The 22745-nt window shown below is 46.6% G+C and overlaps 1 protein-coding gene across 2 annotated transcripts in view; it reads left to right on the plus strand.

Moving 5' to 3' along the window:
- Nucleotides 1–22745, plus strand: part of BBS9 (Bardet-Biedl syndrome 9) — a 337699-nt gene that overhangs the window by 313649 nt on the left and 1305 nt on the right. The window lies entirely within an intron of this gene.

Consider the following 22745-nt stretch of genomic DNA (forward strand, 5'->3'; position numbering starts at 1 on the left):
CATTTTAATGGATGGTCACCCTTTGGCCACCGTCCTTCTAACCTGGTTTTTAAAAGAATTTATAATGCCCGCAAACACAGGAGGTAACATCTACATGGAAGAAAATCATCCTATTTTGAGCCACTTCTGATGTCATTCTGATCTGAAATCAAGATGCTGATCAGAGGATTGAGTTTTGATAACTCAATTTTTATATATATATATTTTATTGATATTTTACAGAGAGGAAGGAAGAGGGATAGAGAGCTAGAAACATCGATGAGAGAGAAACATCGATCAGCTGCCTCCTGCACACCTCCTACTGGGGATGTGCCCGCAACCAAGGTACGTGCCCTTGACCGGAATCGAACCCGGGACCCTTCAGTCCGCAGGCCGACGCTCTATCCACTGAGCCAAACCGGTTTCGGCTGATAACTCAATTTTTATGGCTCACTTCCCAACCCCCTCTGCCTTAGGATGGAGACTGCTGCTTTTGCCGCCAAACAAACAGTGTGTGTTTTTGGCCTGTTGTCCAGCACTTCAAAAGCAGCTCTTTATTCCGGTCCAGTGTAAAATTGATTCTTACGTGAATAACTCAATCTTCTATGCTGATTGAGTTGCACATACAAGTCGGTTCGCTGCAGCGTGTGCTGTGGATGATGGAGGAGGGAAGGAATGTCTGCGGAGGAGTGCCACGGGAAGCCAGTGCCAATCTGCGTGGTGCGGGGCGGAGCCGGGGGATGCGGGCTGAGAGCCTTGAGTGGTGTTCACGCTGGGCCTTGTTGCAGGACTGCAGGGTCTGAGAAAGGAGCTCGTTCAGACCTTCAGATCTCAGCATGTTGCTGCCAATAAGGTCAAATACTTACTGGAACTTATGCTTTATTCATTTTAGCTTTGAAAGATTAAAGAAGAAATTGTGCCTGGAATTCATCAATTTTAAAAAAATATTTCATTAGGTTACTGTGTCTTGCTTTAAAGATAAAGATTCTGTTATTTTAAGCTGCTCCTCCTCTCTTTGATTAATTAGCAAAGGAGAGGGAGGGAGAGAGAGACAGTGAAGGAGGAAGAGAGAGAGAGAGAGAGAGAGAGAGAGAGAGAGAGAGAGATCTTTTTTTATTAGATTTTCATTTTGGTTACAGAATAATCTATTCTTTTTTTTTTCTTTTTCTTTTCCAATTACAGTTGACATTCATTCTATATGAGTTTCAGGTGTATAGCATAGTGGTTAGACATTTATATAACATATGCAGTGATCCCCCCTTAAGTTCAATCCCCACCTGGCGCCGTACATAGTTACGACAATGTTAGGACTAAGTTCCCCGGCTGCGCCTTACATCCCGTGGCTATTTTGTAACTACCAATTGGTACTTCTTCCTTTCTTCACCTTTTTCACCAGTCCCCCAGCCCCCCTCCCACCTGGCAACCATCTGTTTGTTTCTATATCTACGAGTCTGTTTCTGTTTTTGTTTTTTGGTTCAATTATATTGTTTTTTTAGATCCGAAATATAAGTGAAATCAGATGGTGTTTGTCTTTCTCTGTCCAATTTATTTCACTTAATGTAATACCTTCAATGCCCATCATGCTGTTGCACATGGTAAGATTTCATTCTTTTTTATGGTTGAGTAGTATTCCCTTATATATATATATATGTACCACATCTTCTTGATCCAATTGTCAACTTAGGTTGCTTCCATATCTTGGCTGTTGTAAATAATGCTACAATGAACATAGGAGTGCACATATCTTTCTGAATCAGTGTTTTGGATACTTTGGATAGATACCCAGAAGTAGAACCACCCAGATCATAAGGTAGTTCTATTTTTAATTTTTTAAGGGCCCCCCTTACTGTTTTCCATAGTGGCTGCACCAATTTACAACCCACCAACAGTACACGAGAGTTTCCTTTTCCTTACACACTCACTCAACAACACTTATTGTTTGTTGATTTACTGATGATAGCTATTCTGACAGGTGTGAGGTGATAATTCATTGTGGTTTTAATTTGCATTTCTCTGATAATTAGTGATGTTGAGCGTCTTTTCACTTGTCTGTTGGCCATCTGTATGTCCTCTTTGGAGAAGTGTCCATTCAGGAAGTGTCATCTTCCCATTTTTGATTGGATTGTTTGCTTTCTTATTGTTACGTTGTTTGACATACATTTGGGATATTAACCCCTTATTGGATGTATCATTGGCAAATATCTCCTTCCAATCAGTAGGTTGTCTTTTCATTTTGTTGATGGTTTCCTTTGCTGAACAAAAACTTTTTAGTTTGATATAGTTACATTTGTTTATTTTTTGTTTCCTTTGCCCAAGGAGATGTAGCAGAAAAAAATATTCCTAAGATCAATGTCAGAGAGTTTACTGCCTATCTTTTCTTCTAGGAGTTTTTTGTTTTGGGGTCTTACATTTAAACTATGGATCTGTTCTTACCTGTTCACTCTATACCCCTCTATTATCATATTTGTAACTTTCACCTATAATACCTCCTGTATTTTAATATTAGAAGGCATTTTAGCATGAGGCAAGCACCACTGATTAGAGTTCTGTGTGTGGTTTGGAGCGTGGCAGAGTGAGGCAGGGACGGGACAACCTGGGGTGATGTAGTTCCTCATATGGTTCTTCTTCTTATGTCCAGCTTAAAATAACAGAATCTTTATTTTTAATGCAATACACAGTAGCGCTGTGAGGACTGTTTGAAATAACTGTGGGAAGGCACACAGGGAAGACCTCACCATGGAAAACACTCAATTCCTGATGACTTTTTAATTTTGTTTTATTATGACTGAAAATTGTGTCAGGTGTTCTAAAACTGCCACGGAAGATTACGTAAAGAAATTCTTGGCGTTACTTTGAAACCCTGATCGATTTCTTCTGGAAAGGAGGTGAAAATGTAATGTGTGCTAATTATACGATCAGAATAACAATCTCTCAAATATTTCTGTGTTGCCTTACCAGGCATTTGAGATTGAAAGCAGATCTAGCCTGTTTCTCCCAAAACTGAACTCATCACTGGGAGATAATCTCTTTCTGAGATAAAGAATGGTTTGTACTAAATTATTGCAACTAGCACTAAAGAATCTTGGGCTGTAGAGTTGCCGTGTAGATCTAACATCAGAAGGAAATATTTGCGATGTGATGGGGGGGCTATCTGGGGAAGTGGAAATAGCCTGAGGCTGGTATTGGGGGAACCTGTTTAAATCCAGATTCCACCTGGTAATTGTAGATCATTTGCTCCAGTGTCATTTCTAAAATGATGATGATGCTAATTCCCAAGGATATGGAAATATCAAAAAAGATAACGTCCCTTCACCTGGTATCTGGCTCATGGCAGATGCTGAGTAGATGCTCTTGTCCTCCCGTCTTCCTCTCCTGTGTTTCCATGGAGAACTGCCTCTTTCTTACGACGCCCCTTGTTCTGAGGCTCCCGACCTCGAGCTTTCATTTCTGACCCATTATTATGCTCGCCTGCTCGGTGCGAGGAAGCCTAGTCCTGTCACATAACTTGCCTGGCAGAGTTCCAGGAAAATGCAACTTAAAGAGAAATAAGATACTGCCTACCTCCAACCGAAGCATTTGGAAGCTGGCAGAAGACTCATCGGTGCCAACTATCGGCTTCCTCTTCACTGTCCATCAAAGTCATCAAAGTAATGCTGTTCTATAGTTTCTTTTCTCCCGTTCTTTCTCTTAATCCTCCGTCTTGCCCTCCTCCACCCTCCCATGCCTGAAGACAGGAGGGATTGTTTAAATTCTACATTTAGTTCAGAGCTTCCAGGTTGTGGGTGTTCTCTCGCCAGTGAAGGGGGAGGACATGCATGTCATCACTTAAGTTTGAACAGCCCATCTCCAGGGCCGGCTGGGAGACTGGTCTAAGTCGGGTCAAAAGCAGAGCCTAGATCAATACAAAACATCCAGGCTCCCAACTCCCCAGATGACGTGTCTGTTGTAGGGATGACTCTAAAACATAGCTAGGAAAACGCGGGGGTACTTCTTAGGCAGCAGTTACAGAGTCTCTGTTTATACCAGGCGGGCGGTGGAGGGGGCTCTGTCCCAGGATCTGATTTAGATCATGGGGCCGAGCACAGGGAGCATGGCCTGCAGATCAAGTCTGGACCAGTTTCAACTCCAAATGTCTGTGTAGGTTTGTTTCCTTTAGACATAGATTCTGTTAATTTCTGCCTTTTGGGGACAGTCTCCACTGTATGCTTCACACACACACACACACACACACAAAAACAATATTGATATATACAATGTGAAAGTTCGGTTCTCATTATTAAGATGTTGACCTAACATTAGGTTGGTGATCAGAAATGCTACAGATAAGCAGAAATGTTTTTTGAAAACGATGTCTGCACTTTTGTGAATTTTGAAAGATCTCACATTGCACTATATCTGTATTTATTTATACACACATATATATGTGTTTGTCTCCATATACGATTTATATATCTATAACATATGCATGTATATATGTTTTAATTCTGATAAGTTATTTCCTAGAAGAGAGTAAATTTTCAGAGTAGCATCAGCCTTGAGGTTCCCATTTAACGAAGAGAACCAGACATTTCTAATAAGCACCCCCTGAGTTCAAACCTGAGAGGAATTGCTCCATTGTTCTGTTGGTTGTTTCTGTGATTTGGAGGGTAGAGAGAAAAGATTTAGGGTTTTTCAGATTTAAACACTTGTTTGCTATTTTTATAGCTCTAGTTGTTATCAATGTACTATCTTTTTTTTTTGGACAAGGTGAATTAGTGAGTTATTACTGTATGTATATAGCACATTTTTGCCAAAATGTTATAAAATGCATATGTTATTAATATAAAGACAAACATGAAATATTCTAAATTGGCTTAAACTTTATTAAAGAAGAATGTACATTTATTTGACAAATTAGAGACACATTTTTCCAAAGAAAATTATAAGGACAAATATTCAATCCTTTATGCTAAGAGTATAAAAAGCTGCAATAGGAGAACATAAGAAGAAGAACCATATGAGGAACTACATTGCCCCAGGTTGTCAGTTCCTTGCAGGTGGCGGTGCGGTAGGAAAGGGGGGACTATGGAAGGACCAGGAGGCAGGAATGGTACTCAGGGTCTGTTCCCCTTCGGAACAGAAGCATGATGTTATGTTGGAGTAGATTTAATTAGGCATGTGTTACCCTAAGGGGTCCCTTAAGTAACCTGTGGTACATAGCTTTATATTTTGCATTGTTTCTCACTTTCTGTATCATAAATATTGTCCTGGGCGTGAAAAAGTACATCTCAGGGTTACAAGCACACCCACATGCAAGAGATTTCTGCATTAAAGGTAAACAGTAGTAGCCCCTTTATCTATAAGACAAACATACAACCTTTTAGAGCTTGAATGGCAGCAGGAAAAGGAACCGAGGCTCCATGGAGAAGTGGTGGGTTCTGAGCTGAGGCAGAAGCACAGGACGAGCCTGGAGTGTTTCGTAGAGCCAGGAAGTCTGCAAGCATCTTCAAAGGATGTGGAGCGCCTCGAGGGGCACTCAACAGCTGGAACAATTCTAACAACACAATAGTGGTGCTATTGGATTATAAATCATAGATTACAATAAATATCCCTGGACCCATATTGACATAACTCAATAACTAAATAACTAACTGGGGGATAAGGGACAGACAGCACTTCCTTGCAGTAAAATTCCATTTGGTAAATATAGAGGGGAAGGAGGACATGCAAATTCACCATTAGGCACACACCACGGTGATAGTTATTGCAGGTGAGATCCATCAGTGGATGCTCGCGTCGGTGGGAGAAAGTTGGAGGAGAAACAGGACATTTTCATAGTCTCAACCTATCCCCCCATATACTTATCAATGAGAAAGTATTACCTTACAGCAGAGGAAACTTGTAGACACCATATTCCCCAATGATCACAGTTCACGTCACTCGTATGAAGACGTGTCCATATCATGTACCACTGATAAGAGTCACTAGGAAGCACACAACATTACTTCTGTGGTATTCTTGACAAAAGCACAAATCTCAACATAATCATGAGGAAGCATCACACAACCCCAGTTTGGAAAACATTCCAGAAAATAACTCATCAGGACCCTTCGAAAGTGTCAAGGTCACGAGAGACTGAGAAACTCTCACGGGTGGGAGGAGACCCAAAGATATACTGACTAGATGCAACGTGGACTCTAGGTCTAGATCCCAGAACAGAAAAGGGGCACTAGTGGGAAAACTGGGGAAGTGTGAAAACAGTCTGCAGGTTAGCTGGTTAACGGTGTTATGCCAATGTTAATGTCCTGGTCTTTTCTTTTTTAAATACTAGAGGCCCGGTGCATGAAATTCTTGCACGGGTAGGGTCCCTAGGCCTGGCCAGTGATCAGGGCCGATCTGTGGGGCAACCAGTGAGGCGATCAGAGGGCCCCTGCTGGCACCTACCTTGGCCGGCCTGGTGCTGCCCGCTTGCCGGCCCCGCCCCGCTGCTGCCACCGCCAGTTGCCTTTCTCTGTGGGGCGATGGTGTGTGTGGGGGGGGGCTGCTTGCACCCACCTTGGCTGGCCTGGGGCCTGTGGGCTTGGGGCAGCTCCTGCACTGAGCGTCTGCCCCTTGGTGGTCAGTGTGCATCATAGTGACTGGTTGTTCTGCCGGTCTGCCGTTCGGTTGATTTGCATATTAGGCTTTTATTATATAGGATATTTTTATTGATTGCAGAGAGGAAGGGAGAGGGAGAGAAAGATAGAAACATCAATGATGAGAGAGAATCATTGATCGGCTGCCTCCTGCATGCCCCACACTGGGGATTGAGCCCGAAACCCGGGCATATGTCCTGATTGGGAATAGAACTGTGACTTCCTGGTCCATAGGTTGACGCTCAACCCCTGAGCCACGCCGGCCAGGCATTAGTGTCCTGGTCTTGCTCATTTTGCTCCGGTTGTGTAAGCTGTAGTAGAGGTGAAGGGTGCACGGGAACTTCTCTGGCTTCTCCTGTTATGCAACCTTATCTGATCTGAGCAGGGCAGGCGGGAGGATGACTAATCACTCTGAACTCAAGGCCTTCAGGATGCTAAATATTTGTCTTTGAAAAAATGAAGTGATTTAAAAAGGAGATATTCCAACTTCTCCCAGGGAGGGGAGGACAGGGGAGAACTGATGCTAGGCGCTCTCCTGGCTCCGTTGCTTGCAGCCTTTTAGTCGAGTGTGCTCTCACGGATCCCCCGCCTCGCAAGAACCACGCCCGGGGTGCGCCCAGAGCCCTGGAGAAACGCCCCGTCCAAGAAGGCTGGAAGCTTGCTTCTGCCTTACCGCTACCCTGTGACTCTGTTTGCTTGTGATAATTTTGTATTTTTCCAGTGCTTTCACATAAGCGATCACGTTTGATTTTCACATCAACCCTAAAATAAGGAGGGAAGTGCCACACTGTACAGAGGAAATGGGCTTGGAGATTTTAAGCGATTTGCCCGAGGTGGCAGGGCCAGTGCCGGGAGAGCTGGTGGGGACAGTCAGCTGCCTCCTGCTCTGATCTCACTCTCCCCCAACCAGGCAGGATAGCCCCCAAACAGGACGCCTGCTCGACCCAGAAATAACAACTGTTCGGCTGTGGCCGGGCAGAGCAAGATGGTGCTGGGATTGCCTCTGTCCTTGGCAGGCAGGCAGGCAGGCACCGGCTCGTGCCGGCCCCGTAAGACTGTTTTACTCTTCTCTGCACGTTTCTGCTGAAAAACAGAAGCCTTGTTTTGGCAAGACCCGGAGGACAAACCAGAAATCACAGAGGAAGCAGCATGCGTTGCCGGTTGCCTTGCACACACGCTGGTGCCACACCTGCAACACAGCATAACAGGGTCGCAGGGAGGAGTCGCTGTTTCATGTCACATTGAGGGAGGGTTCTTCACAGCCATGTTCCGAGGTCCATGAGCTGTTAAAATCTATCCCGCATCAGCACATGAGCTTTCAGATTTCCTACATCTGGGACAAAGGCGAATGGTGTAGTCTTGCATCTGGACTCAGCATATACTTAGCAAAGCCAAAGCACATGCACAAACCAGTATGAAGCGTTGGACGAACGCCCGAAGGAAGTCTGCATGGAAAGCACCAGCACATGGAAACCCTCCGTGTTCAAAGCAGAGCACCGGCCCAGCCCGGCTGCCGCCTTTGCAGGCTCCGTGCTCCCACCAGCCTGTGGGGCTGTCTGTCTCTCCAGGCTCAGAAAGCTGTCAAGCTCCCTCTTTGTGGCCCCAAGACCTGATCGCTTGAAAATCTTAGTGTTGGGTGTTCCTATTTGAAATCCTTAATACAAGTGGGCCCAACCAGTGTGGCTCTGTGGTTGAGCATCCACCTATGAACCAGGAGGTCAGGTTCGATTCCAGGTTGGGACACATACCTGGGTGACGGGCTTGATCCCCAGTGAGGGGCATGTAGGAGGCAGCCGATCAATGATTCTCTCTCATCATTGATGTTTCTATCTCTCCCTCTCCCTTCCTCTCTGAGATCAATAAAAATATATATTTAAAAAAAAGTGGGATGTTTTTGAGGGGCTGTCCTTGTCTGTGTTTTGTTTGGAACTCATCCTTCAGGGGCCTCCGGAGACTCGCCACTCCCTCTGACACACTCCGTGTGAGCTGATGGGAGCCGGGACCAGAGGCCCCGTTGTCTCTGGAGGGAGCAGGACAGCGTGTTTGTTTGTTGTGTTCCCAACAGGTCTCAGTGTCACCATGGCATTCACCATCCCACGTCGGTCTTATGTATGCGTGTCGTGGGAGGGAAGTTTGTTTTCTAACTTGTTAAGAGCTTGAATAAACTTATTCTCTCTCTCTGGAAGGTTTGGCCCCAGCCTCGTCCTGAGGTTTGTTTCCCATCAGTTGGAGCCTCAAATATAAAAGAGTTTCCACAGTGGCTGGTTGTTACCTGTCACGTGAATGATCAGATGGAGAGACGTTAAACTATGAGATGGCCTGGACAGTAAGCAGGCTGCAGAAGCCACTTCAATGGAGTGTCAGTGAGCCGCCCAGTCTCCTTGATGGGGGTAAAAAAAAAAAAAAAAGTAAATAAAATGTCAGCCAAGCTCCTCAGGCAGATGAGGGAATTACCCAATTCCCTCGACCTCTTCTCTTAAGTCTCAGGCAAATGTTTGCTGAAAGTTTAGAGACTGAGCAGTTTATGCCCCACTGGATGGATTTCATTCATTTGGGAGAGAACGACCCCCCGCTCCCCGCAGCGAGCCTGTCCTGTTTGTTGTACAGCAGGTCTGTTCCTAACGAGGAATGTTCTCCTGCGTGTTGGTACTCAGAGTTGGACCATCGATGCAGCAACACGTTGTATTCAGTTGGCATCTGGTTTTAACTAACTTAACGCTAAAAAGAATAGTTGCTAGCATTTATTGGCCATTTTTGTATGCCTGACTTAGTCTTATGTCGATGGTCTCCCTTGATCTTTTCAGAAGTCCAGAAGCTAAGTAGTTACTCCCCCACTTTACAGTTGGCAAAACAGAGGCTTCCGTGGTCTTGCTTGAGACGGCGCAGCCGTGAGGCTGGAACCGCAGCCCCGGGAACCAGCACCCTCGTGTTTTTTCTGGTCCTGATCCCAGCGCAGCCCGGCAGTGTGGCCAGTTCCTGACACATTGATGGGACGATCCCTGGAGAACAGAAGGCTAACTGTGTGGCATCGCCTTGCGGAGATAGTGGGAGACACAGGCAGGTTTTTAGTGTGTATTTAGCATCCCCTTGATATCGTTGCAGGCATTCAGACGTCAGCTCCTGGAAGCTGGGTAGAAATGGAGTTGGGCAGTAATCAGGAAGTAAGAGTGCCTGTTTGTATGCAAATGATTGCTGCCCATTGTGTTCCCAGATGAGACTGTTTCTCTTTAAGTGAGGGAGACCCGTATGCTGCTCATAAGGGACCAGAGGTGACATCAGAGAATCCGGCAACTGACTGAGCCGGAGTGTCCTGGCAGGTGGTTAAAGGATCATTTTACCACGGGGAGGACTTTTACAGATAAAACTTGCAGATGGGGTTATTCATGTGTCTCTTCTAGAAATAGCTGAAGGGGGTATAACAATCTTTCCAGTTCACACATTTATGGGGAGGCAGATTCAGCCAGGATGCTAAGCCAAGTGGGGACTTTTTAAGTTTTACAAGCTGAGGGTTTCCATGAAAATCACTGCAACCCGCGGTTCAGTAACTTGGAGGTTAGAGGTTTCACCCGCTCTGCGCTGGGAACACCCACTCTGTGCTCTGGACCATGTGGTTTAGAACGGAACCTTTGGGGAAAAGGGAAGATTGTCTTCGACGCTGGCCAGTAGCTATTCATTCCAGATCGCTTCTTACAGCCAGTCACTTGCCGTGGCCTGCAGAGGATGTGTGCCTACCATCTACCGGAAGGTGTGTGTGAGAGGGACCGCTTCTTCAGTTCTACACTGACATTTGGGGCCAAGGTATTTGGTACTCATTTCGGGGGGAAGACCGGAGAGCACATTAGTTTCAAAAACCAGTAGTTTTCTGGCAGATTTAGATGATCGTAAGGTAAGCTCTTGCTGGCACAATGGAAGGTCCGTGTATGTCCCGAGTCTTTAATTTATTTCTGTAAACATCACGGCCCTGGTACATCAAGCCCATTTCATAAAAAGCCACTTTACTCAGCCTTGCCTTCTGTAAAAACATGGTTGTTTTATGGCCTGTCTAGTTGTAGCTATAGACCAATAGACATTAAATAAAGAACCAATTGTTGCAACTTCCTCGGGGGCTTTGGCGAGATCCCCATCCCCCTCAGCCCCCCGGGAGTAACAAACAGGGCCCGTGGTGAATGGCTGGTGGTGTTTTCGTGAAAGTTAGAAAGGATCGTCTGCCAGGAGGGTGTGTCTTGTTGTTTTTTTTTTTGTGTGTGTGTTTTTTTTGGGGGGGGAGCCTTTACTGGTTCTAGATAGAATGATGACAGTCACTAACATTTATATGATGTTCTACCCTTTCCCAAATCATTGAGGTGATCTCATTCTACCCTTACTGCATCTTTTTAAAAAATGAAAGCCATATATACTGTTTCAGTTTGAATTTAAACACACACATGCACAGCCCGATTTCCAGAAATATTCCCTATCACTTTTTTAATAGGTTAATATACTCTTTTTAAAACAATATATATTTTATTGATGTTCTACAGAGAGGAAGGGAGAGAGATAGAGAGTTAGAAACATCAATGAGAGAGAAACATCGATCAGCTGCCTCCTGCACACCCCCCACTGAGGACGTGCCCGCAACCAAGGTACATGCCCTTGACCGGAATCAAACCCGGGACCCCTCAGTCCGCAGGCCGACGCTCCATCCACTGAGCCAAACTGGTTAGGGCGGTTAATATACTCTTATTTCTCTTTTCATATTTTCTCTTCTTTATTATCTCTGGGCAGTTTTCCTTCCAGTTGCTTTACACACATTCCGACGTCAGGAGCCTCGCAGAGGGCCTTTGAGGCACATTGCTATTATTGTTCTCTTTCTTTTCTTTCTTGTGAGATTTGATGTAAAATTGTGACTTCTCTTTTTTCCTTGGTTTTCCCACCCATCCCCAACCTCCTTTTCCCTCCCCAAATATTGACCAAAGTCTCTGAGTCAAGCATGGCAGGGTCAGAGGTCAAAGAATGCCTCTCAGACACTTGAGCAGGGTTGGCGGAAACAGCAGGAGTTCAAGCCGGGATGGAGAAAGGCGTCCCAAAGGCACGGAGGGCAGGGTGGCGGGAGGAAGTCCTGGGACCTGCACAGACCAGTGAGGTGGTGCCCAGGCGGGGAGGCTGGGAAGAGGCCGAGGTGGAAGCCAGACCAGGAGCCAGTGTGAGAACGTCAGCCTGTCCTGTCAACGTGGGGCCGTTGCAGGCCTTTAAGTAGAAGAGCGATATGGCCCCTGTCCTCTGGTTCCTGCAAAAGTCGATGTATTTTTTAATGAGTCTGATGATTACAAGGTCACACTGACACGGCACCTTGGTCCCTTGAGGTTCTCCTTCTCCTCACCTGGCATGCTGCTCATTTCAATTTCTTTCAGCCAGTAGACATCTATCTGGGACACGTTGACGGCTTTGGCAGCTAACCGGGCACATTATATACTCACATGGATTTAAGGAGAATGTGGGGATTTGGTTATCAATATTTTTTTAATATGTTTCTTATTGATTTGTATAGAGAGAGGAAGGGAGAGGGATAAAGAGATAGAAACATCAATGAGAGAGAAACAACATTGATCGGCTGCCTCCTGCACGCCCCCTACTGGGGATTGAGCCTGCAACCAGAACATATGCCCTGACGGGGAATCAAACCAGGAACCTCTTGGGTCCTGGGTTGATGCTCAACCGCTGAGCCACACCAGCTGGGCCAAGATGTTTTAAAAAATTAAACGCAGTCAGCATCGCTCCCCGTTCTGTGTTGCCTTGTTGAATAGTCCTGATGTGATCGCCGAGGTGCTGTGTGTCCTGCTGGTGGGAGCTCCGCACTCGTGGCTCCTGCCCTGTTCTCACAGCTTCATTGCACACAGACACCTTCCCATCCCCCCTGCGCGTATACAGGCTTGGTGTGCAAAGGGCAGCTCAGGAGGCACCGAGGGAGGAAAGGAGAGAAGAGAAAGTGTTGGGAGGTTCTTGTTCCATCTTCAAAGGAAGCAGAGCGAGGGCTTGTCCAGGTTGTTTTCCAACTGGAAGAGAGTCCTAGAACCAGAGTTTGGATGAAACCCGGCTTTTTCTTGCCAAAAAAAGAGTGTAAGATGGAAATGGAGGTAAATGTGAATAAGTCAGGGTAATGGTAAACTCTGAGGACAGTTCGCCTTCTCTGGAATTAGAGATTTATGCTAGCAAAGAGTTAGGGAGGAATCTGAAATGTTTATGTTACTGAAGTGTAAGAAACACTGTCTGGTTGTTTATCTAATCTTTCATTGGGCTTGCTTTTAAAAACACGTTTCGATTTGAAGTAGCCTGGGAAAGATGAACTGTTCCAAGCCATAACTCTGATGCCCCAGTGGAAATAAGATGGATCCTTTTTCATTCGTTTTGAGAAATTTCCTAAGCAGACAGAGGTCTTTGTACCTTCCTTTGCAGTTCCCTCGTCCACAAAGAACTTTTATCAAGAACTAGAATTACAAGGCTCTGTTACTTCTTTCTAACTTCAGGTCCTACAAAAATTACTACTGGGATCCTGTTTCTTTTCTGGGCTGAACATTTGTTGTTGCACCTATCCGGTCTCACGGATGCTCTATGCATTATCACCATTAAGATTCATTTCTTAGAGATGTGTATCAGCTACAGCAGGGAACTTTCCATGAACCTTGGTTCACAGGGCAGCCAGGCGTACTGGGGGCGGGAATAAGAGGCCCTGCACTACATGCTGCTGTAATTACTTTCCAACCTCCCCACGGAAAGCCAATAATACTGTGTGAAAAATAGAAAGGATTTTGGTTTCCATTGCCTCCTAATCTCTTAGCCTAAATTCATTCAAGCAAGATTGTGTGCCTACTGTGTGCCACGCACCTTTCTAGGGTTGGGGTATAGCAGCAAACACAAGAGACAAAGATCCTTGCCAATTTGGAGCTCTTAGGCTAGCAGGGGAGACAGTAAACAATAGCATGATGAATAGCTAAACCACCCAGTAGGATAGAAAATGTTAAGTGTTGGTGTTCACAGGTGACAAATACTATGGAAAAAGAAAAGGACTGTTGGAAAAAGGGCAGTTACAAGATTATAATTTTAAATTGGTTGTGTAGAAGGCAACTTTTGAACAAAGACTTGAAGAAGGTGAGGGGTTTATCCGTGCCGAGGTCAGAGACAAGTGTCCCAGGTGGAGAGAATGGGCCTGGCATGTGCCAGGGACCACGAGGAGGTCAGCGAGGCAGAGGGGAGGAGCTTTCTCTCCGAGTGAAGTGGGGAGGACCACTGTGCACAGAGGAGTGATATGCTCTTACGTTTTGAAAGGATCCCTGGATGCTGTATTGAGAACAGTCTGTAGGGGGTGGGTGGTCAAAGGGAGAAGTGGGAAGTCAGTTTGAAGGTTAGGAATTCCAGTGAGGAATTTAGCAATAATTCAGGTAAGAGATGATGGCGGGTTGTACCAAAGTGGTAGCATGGTGAGCGTGGTGAGGAGTGTCTGACGGGTTATATTTTAAAGGTAGAGATGGTAGACTTTCTGAACACAGTCGCTTTGATGTGTCAGACGAAGAAGAAGGGAATCCAGAGTGACCCCAAGAGCTTTGGGTTAAACCACTGGCAGGAAGGCGCTGAGACAAGAAAGGCTGTGGGTGGGACAGCTGGTGGGAAGGTCAGGAGTGCAGGTTGGGACAGGTTGAGTTTGGGATGCTGTTGGATATCCAAGAGGAGATACTGAGTAAGCATGTAGTTGGGCGTAGGAGTCTGAAGTTCAGTTCAGGAGAGAAAGCTGGACTGAAGTTGTAGAATCAGGAGTTATCAGCATGAAAATGATATTTAAACCCTGAAGCTGGGTCACTTCTCCGAGGAAGTAAGTTTAGAAAAGAGGTGAGGAAAAAAAAAAAAGACGAAGAAACGAGGTGAGGATCAAGACTGAGTGGCGGATAGTCTAACTTTTAGGTGGTTTGGGAGAACACAAGGAACCAGCGAAGGATGCTGGGAAGGAGCGTGCAGGCAGGTGGAGGAATCAGGAGACACTGATTCCCGGAAGTCAGGTGAAGATTGAGTCTCCAAGGAGGTGGAACATCAGCCTTGCCAAATGCTGCTAATGGTCAAGTGAGTTGAGGGCTGAGAAGAGCCGGTAGATGTGGAGGCCGTGGGTGACCCTGACAAAAGCAACTTCCCTGGGGGGGCAAAGGCTAGACTGGTGGACGTAGGAGAGAAAGGAAAAGGAAGGAATTGGAAACAGCAAGTACAGGCAGCTCTTTGGAGAAGTTTTGCTGCCACCAGGAGCAAGGAAATGAAGGAAGATGCAGAGAAGCGGGGTCAAGAGATAGTAAATGATTCCTGTTTATCACTTAAATCGACCACAATCTTGGTTTGTTCTTTACCAGCTGCTATTTCTTACTGGGCACAGTGTTTTGCCAGGCCAGGCAACCAATTCATGTGTTCCTTGACTAACACGTAATTCATTTTCCCGGAGGTCAGACGGCGAAAGCTTTTGTTCTCCGTGTTCTCAACAGTCACCATTCTCCTTTTCTCCTGCTTAGGGGAAGGAATTTTCACAATTCGAGGCTAAGATGGTGATGGTCCTAATAGTCATGTGTATAGTTCTTACACTTGTAGCTCACTTACTGTGAGACAGGCGCTATTCTAAATGCTTTACATAAATGAACCCATTTAATCTTTATAATTGTCCGGTGAGCTAGGTACAGTTATTATCCGCACTCTGCAAACAGGTAAATTGAGGCAGAGAAAGATTGATTAGTTTAACAAAATGACTCATAATGGTGGGGCTGGGATTACATTCTGACAGCAGTCCCCAGCCCGCTTTCGAAGCCACCGGAGAGCTTTCAGAGCGAGATGCTCACTAGAGAGATTGCATTGCGCATCGTGCACGGATCTGCCGGACTGGATGAGCTGAGTTCTCTGAGAAACGAGACAACGCAGGGCCTGGTTGGGCGGGTCCCCAGGTTCACTGGCCTGCACTTCAGTCCTGCGGTGATGTGGTGGGACAGTCGTCAAAGATACCTTCTCTAAGGACTGTATTTCCTCAAGTTTCATGATCTCCTTTTCAAATCAACAAGTATGTATTAAGTACCTACTCTTTGTATAAGAGAAAAAAAATTAACTGCTTCCCTTTATGTGTTTATTTTGCTGTGGGAAGCTTATTTGTTTATCACCAGGCTGTAGAACCATCTGGAAACTAAAATAGAAAGGACTGTATATGTGACCATAATACTTCACTGTTTTTAAGGGGTCCTTAAAATTTCTATATCATTAGAGATGAGGTCTGAGCTAAATGACTCTTTGTAGAGCATTAATTCTTAGAGCACTGGCCAACGGTTGCCACTGAATCCCTCACTAATAATCCCTTCCTTTTCCAGAAGGACTTGCCAACACCCATAAAGTCCTCGCGGGGAGAATTAAAGTCATATAAAAATAATTGGCGCTTGCTTCCTTCAGGCATACATTTAATGCGTTGCTCTGTTCCCCCGCTCCGCGGCTGCCTCCTATGTTTAGTAACACTAGGTCAGCAGACTTCCTCTCGAAGGTTCATCCGCTGGCCATTTCCGTTTCCCATGAGAAAGCAAGCCCACCACTGCCTCACCCTTTTATCCTAATGTTCCGTCCACTTAGGGCACGTCGCCCTGTGGGTTTGCGCCTCTCGGTAGTAATGGTGCTGCTGGTAAATAGAAGGCAACAGATGGGATTTTGTGTCTGATCGTCATCGTCGTCATTGGAGCCTTTTAAAAATCCCTGTTGGGATCTCAGAAGGGTGTTATCTGCAAGAGCAGGTTATCAACCATTTCACCTGACAACGAATGCGTGCGCTCTTTTCGGGGGGATTCTTTTAACGCCCCATTGACGGTTTTGGTTTTGGCGACTGGACCACCTGGAGACATTCCACCACTGGTCTGCTTACCGTGGCCTCAGCTTCCACCCGAGTGTGTGTATAGGGTGTCAGGTATAAATGTATGCTGTCCTCATGTGTGACTGGCTAGCTGTAATCGCTAACGCATGTTGGGGGTTAGCGCTGAAAATAACAGCTGATGTTTATGGGGGGCTTACTCTGGGCCCGGCTCTGTGTTAACGGTATTGCTAGCGTTAGCTGATTTCACCTTCACCTCTCATAAAGTCAATGCTACGTTTTCCCGCCGTTTAGAGGAAAGGAAACCAAGGCCGGGGCGTCTGTGACTTTGCTTAAGACACAGTGATACTCGTCATGCCTGTCCCCTTTCAGGATGTCCCATGGTCAGTGGGCGAGTCTCTCATCTTGTGTACATGTCCCTTTTCTGCCAAATGTGACATTGTTTAATGTGCTATTTTTGAAATGTATCACATGCTCTCACTCATATGCAGAATCTAAAGGACAACATACAATGATGAACAAAATTGATCCAGAGACATGGAAACATGGAACAGACTGTCAAACGTTATCATTAGGGAATAGAAGAGTTGCTGTAAACCGAGTCCTGGGCATTTATTTAGGTTCCTCATCACACGTGAGACAAGAGGCTAAAGTCGGCGCTCTCCAGGCCGCCGGTTCTCTCCCCTCAACCCGGTCAGAACCAGTCCCCCAGCTGAGGTCATCACCACCACCTAACACTGGTGTTGCTGAAGACAACACCGTTTGGTGAAGGTGATGGCTTTCAATTGCGTTGTGGAAAGACACCCACGTTGAAGACATGTCACTGGGATCCTTGGGGAATTAAGAGCCATCCATGCGGAAGGGAGGCCATGGCGAACATGGCTCTCTTACTTACTGTGCGGTGTCTGGTGGAGAAGAGTTCTCTGCTCCTACCATTTCGTTCTTTTAAAGAAATTATTATTGCAGAACCACCGGCTTCCTTTCTTTCTGAGCTGTAGCTATAATGTTTTATTTGTACGTATGTACTTTTGAGAGAGTTGGTCTCTGAAGAGGGAGTTAGGAAAGTATTGAAATGGAAATGTCTTCAAATTGTCTCTTTCCAGTTGTACATTGGATCTGCTTAGGATTGAGAAGCAAAGCGGACCTTAAAAACCACACCAGCTTCTCTTTGTGTCAGTCTAGGGAAGAGCTGGCTCAGAGGCAGCCGATCTTGCCTGTTGCTCCTGACACTGACCGCCTGGCAAGGAAAGCAAATACTAACCTTCCCCGCTTCGCCACTTTCCACCAGGGCGGGTGCTACTTTTGTGTTTCTGTTTGGAGGACATAATGGCCTTGTTAACATGCGGGAACACTGCGATGGAGTCTTGAACAAAATAGTGAGTAGGTGGTGTGCTGTTTTTAAGTTCCACGCTCCTGTTCTTACCGGGTGTGTGTCTTTCCAAGTGCTCCAGGTTAAGAACGAAGAGTTCGGAAAACAGATGAAATACAAATAATAGGATAGTTCTCATTTCCTTCCGTGAACCGGGCTCCGAGTTCCTGAGCGGGGGTCATTTCCCCGTGCCTTCTCTCCTTACCCAACGCAGCCATGCTGACCCAGCTCCTCCCCTGAGGGCACTGCATCATAAGTGATCACGTCCTGTGGCCCAGACGACAGTCCACCTGCACGTGGCGGGGGTCACGGTGTGCCCACGCCGCGCAGCGATCACCCCTGCCAACCGTTAAGGGGGGAATTCGCTTTACGAAGCCTGTGTACAAACTGACATCTGGAGAAATTCTTGCCCTGGATCCATTCCAACCTGTTGGGTTTATGGACTGTGCTTGCTTTTTGGTAAATAGGACTCTTTTCTACCTGGTACATTCTGTTTACACAATTACCGATGGATGAAAGCAGCTCCGTTTCTGTAGTCCTTAAGCCTCCGAACCAAGTGGACCTCCGTTCCAAGCGGTGGTCCAGTTAAAGAATACGCGGACACCTCCCACTGCCCAAGTGGCGGAAACATCTTAATGCCAGGAGCACCCTCTCTTAAACCCAGACTCTCCGGCTGGAGCCCTTCCTCCCCAGGGGACTCAGTATTCAGCCTTTATGGGGAGTTTAACACTTGTTGAGACACATGCTAGACCTCTTAAAATATATTAGACTCCCTTTTATTCACACACTTGGTCTCCGCTGTGAGGTGTGAAATGGAAATATTTTCAAACATAGGTACATGCGTAGTCTTGAACGCGTTTTACGTTCTCGCCCTGTGTGGGGGGATCAAAGCTTGTTATTAGGCAATGGAACTGAACTCCCAGACTTTTCACAGGGCGCCACGGTGGACACTATCACAGGGACCTTCACCCGCCCTTCTGTGGTGAAGCATTTAGTATCTCTCATTAGTGGACGAGCTCCTGTCAGTGTGGCCAGCATGGCATCTGCCAATACCGGAAGAAGGAAAGTCGTAGACTGGAATTAAAAAGAACGAAGAAACACTGTATCGTATGTTGGAACTGGGAACCTGAGACTAGGCAGAAGGCATTTTTTTTCTGCTTTGCTGAGTGTGGGGACTGTAAAGTCGCCCCAGGTGAAGGCTGGAATGCCTCCACATCACAGCCGAGTGAAGGGTAGGATGGAGGTGGAAATGAGGAAGATGTGGGCACGTGCCCTCCGGTTCCTCCTCGAGAGCAGCAGTGTGTCACGTGGTATCTACTAGATGTCCCCACACTAGGGTAAGAACACCCTAATGCCGCGTCACATTCTCAGGGCTCTGTATCATTTGGTGAAGTCGATGCCTGTTGTCTTTATTAACAATCTGGTCTGTGCGTTTTTCTGGAAAGCATCTGCTCAGTAAGCACTTTTGTAAACCCAGTTTCACAGAAATGTTAGCTCTCTAAAATGGCCCTTAAGGTTAGCACACACACACACACACACACACACACAGACACACACACACACACACACCATTCATTAAAAACAGCTTCCCCTGTTCGGGTGTGTTCTCAGGGAAATGTTAGGTCCAAGTACGGGGCGGCCTGGGCCTTTGACCTGAAGTCCAGTTGGAAGAAGAGGTCAGTGGAGGTTTGATCTCCTTTGGAGCTTTTTTGCTTTTTATCTCTTCTGCGGCCCTTGTGCATGTCCTTGCCCATGTTTTCTCCACATTTCCTCCTGGCTCCACCTCCTAATCCGCTTGATGAGCTATTAACATATTGAAAAATGTTGGCATTCTTCAAACTGCTAACATATTTGTATACTGTAATATTTTATCATCTACACCTTCAGTAAGTCACCCCAAATATTTCACATAGACGTGTATACACAGGAAATAGAATGTGTTGCTGATGAATCATTTTCCTCCTCCTCTTCTCTTCACCTTCCGTCTTCCTCTCTCTTCTGCCCACTTCCCTTCCTGCCACTCTTCCATTCCGCCAAATGCTTGGCTTTTTAGTTTATATCTCCTTGACCTAGAAAAGAAGTGTATTTTATTTATTTTAAAAATATATTTTTATTGATTTCAGAGAGAGGAAGGGAGATGAACAGAGAGATAGAAACATCAATGAGAGAGAATCATCAATCAGCTGCCTCCTGCACACCCCACACTGGGGATCGAGCCTGCAATTTGGGCATGTGCCCTGACCAGGAATTGAACCATGACCTCCTGGATCATAGGTCAACACTCAACCACTGAGCAACACTGGCTGGGCAAAAGTGTATTTTAAAAAACCAGAAAAATAAACAGAGTGGAGGGGAATTATCAGGAAAACTTTCATATATGTCTGTGTGCCTGTGTGCATATGTGTGCATACTTACAGAAAGAGAAAGAGAGAGAGAATGAGCATAAAACTCTTTCAAATGAATATATTTACAGGGAATTTTTTAACTACTCATAGTCTCTCAGGGAAGTTCTTCGTATTTAAGATAGTGAAATATTCTTTTCAAAGCACCCATTCCCCACACTTCACATGAATTAGAATCCTTTGAAATGAAATCTGAATGTTAACCTCAAAAAACACCTTATCCATCAAGTAAATCTTGATGAAAAGACAAATGTCACCGGTGTATATTTTGAGGTTTCTGCTGTTTCTAATTCTTAGTGGCAGTTCAGGCCCATGAACTGAAGATTCTTTGGTTGGCAAGTCAGAGCAAGGTCTGCGGTCATTTGTGATTCTCAGTGTCTCCTTGTTTCATTCCTCTTAAAATATGAGCAAAAATGAAGAAGAGACTTTCCCTCCCTGAAGGACTGAATATTCGTACCCATGCACCTACTTGATTGCCAAGGCCACTGTGGCAAGAAAACAAATCTGCAAAGTTCTAAGATATACCCGAGACTAGCTTGCCAGCCCTGTGGGTTTTCTGTATCGCTGAAAGGAGTGCTAGTGAGTACAAGCCAACCCACCGAGATGTCTCTGGAAAAAGAGATGCTCTTGAGGAAGCTCCAGTGGTTTGGGACACTGGAGATCCAGGAGCTCGCTCTGGGGCTTCAGGGGCCTCAGCTACCAGCTCTGAGCCTCTGTTCTGCTCTCTTCTAAATGAAGGCGGTTAGCCTAAGAGTGAAAGGTCTCCGATTCCGTAGAAATGGTGTGGAAAGTGCTTCTGTGCCAAGAAAATGAATAAAAGGCAGAGACGATCAAATGTACCATGTGCCAAGCACTGTGCTAGGTGTCCATGGTCTCTTAAGCCTCATGAAAGTGCTCAGTTTTATAGATGGGGCAACTGGTAACTTGCCCTGGGTCCTAGAGCTGGACCCAGCCTGTCCACTGCCCAGAATCTGCCCTGGTTCCTCCAGCTGGATCCAGCCTGTCCACTGCTGGGAACCCCCCTTCCCCTCTGGGTCCTAGAGCTGGACCCAGCCTGTCCACTGCTGGGAATCCCCCGCCCCCCTGAGTCCTCCAGCTGGATCCAGCCTGTCCACTGCTGGGGATCCCCTTCCCCCCTAGGTCCTCCAGCTGGATCCAGCCTGTCCACTGCTGGGGATCCCCTTCCCCCCTAGGTCCTCCAGCTGGAGCCAGCCTGTCCATTTTTGGGAACCCCCGCCCCCCTGGGTCCTAGAGCTGGATCCAGCCTGTCCACTGCTGGGAATCCCCCTTCCCCTCTGGGTCCTAGAGCTGGATCCAGCCTGGCCACTGCTGGGAACCCCCCTTTCCCTCTGGGTCCTAGAGCTGGATCCAGCCTGGCCACTGCTGGGAACCTGCACTGGGACCTCCAGCTGGATCCAGCCGGTCCACTGCTGGAACTTCACAGTCTGCCTCACCTCGTTGTTGGCCTCCTCCCCCTGTGGTGGCCTCTCCAGCCATTGCCCACGGACTCCTACTTTTGACAGAGGAGAAGGAACACCTGGAGACACCCCTCAATAGCTGAGACCCCAAGAATTTATGAAAAGAGTCCTTTACCACCTCCCCCAGCCCAATTTTGAGAGAAAACACCGGACAGGCTTCAGTGGAAGGGCATTCTGCAGAACACCTGCCATACTCAGACCGGCCAGGCCATCAGGAACCAGGGAGCACGGGACTCGGTCAGCCAAGGCGAGCCAACGGCGGCCTGGCAACAAGGGCACCGACGCTGTGGGGCTTCGTGTTCTTCTCCATAAACGGAGAATAATAACACCTGTTTCGTGGTGTGGTTTGTAGGAGCCAAATGAGAGAACGTGGGCAGAGTCTCTGGCATTGAGAAAGCACTTAATAATGATCATCATTGTTACCAGGATCTACAGGCTTGGGAAAGAGATTAAAAATAAGCCTGGTAAACACCGATGGCTTTGTGAACCAACGTCACCTAATAAATTCGATGTGAAAAATCCGCCTGGTTCTTCCGGATGGGCCCCTTGCCGATGGGAGAGATAGCAGGCCAGCTCCATTGCCCTGATGGGTAATTCTAGCGCTGATGCTGCTTTCATGCGTGTGGAAATACTTTCCTTTCGAGTTTTCCTCGACATCCATTTCTTTTTCAGAGACGACGCAGAGGAATGAATGGTAAGGTGTGTTTTCTTCGGACCTGGGGTCCTGCCACTTCCTCTCATTTGAATGCGGCTGACACGCCCCCTCCCCCGTCTTTCTTCATAAATCCCTCACCTGTACAGCTCAACTTGAGTGTGAGGCTTTGGGCTCAGTCTGTGAAAAACCTCAGTGGAAAAAAATCACACTTCCCTCACAAGAAGACTGGCTGTGGGAAAACCTTGTGCCGTCTGTGGCATGTTGTATGCATCCAGGAAAGGATGGCAGGTTGGTCACCTCGAGGGGCAGGCGTCGTCAGGAAATCCTCACGACTTCCCCGTGCAGGACTTCGGTGGGGAAGGTGGGGTGACTTACACCCAGTATGCTGCCAGCCCATCCTCCCG

The sequence above is a fragment of the Plecotus auritus genome (genome assembly GCF_963455305.1).
Source record: "Plecotus auritus genome assembly, chromosome: 4".
NCBI lineage: Eukaryota > Metazoa > Chordata > Mammalia > Chiroptera > Vespertilionidae > Plecotus > Plecotus auritus.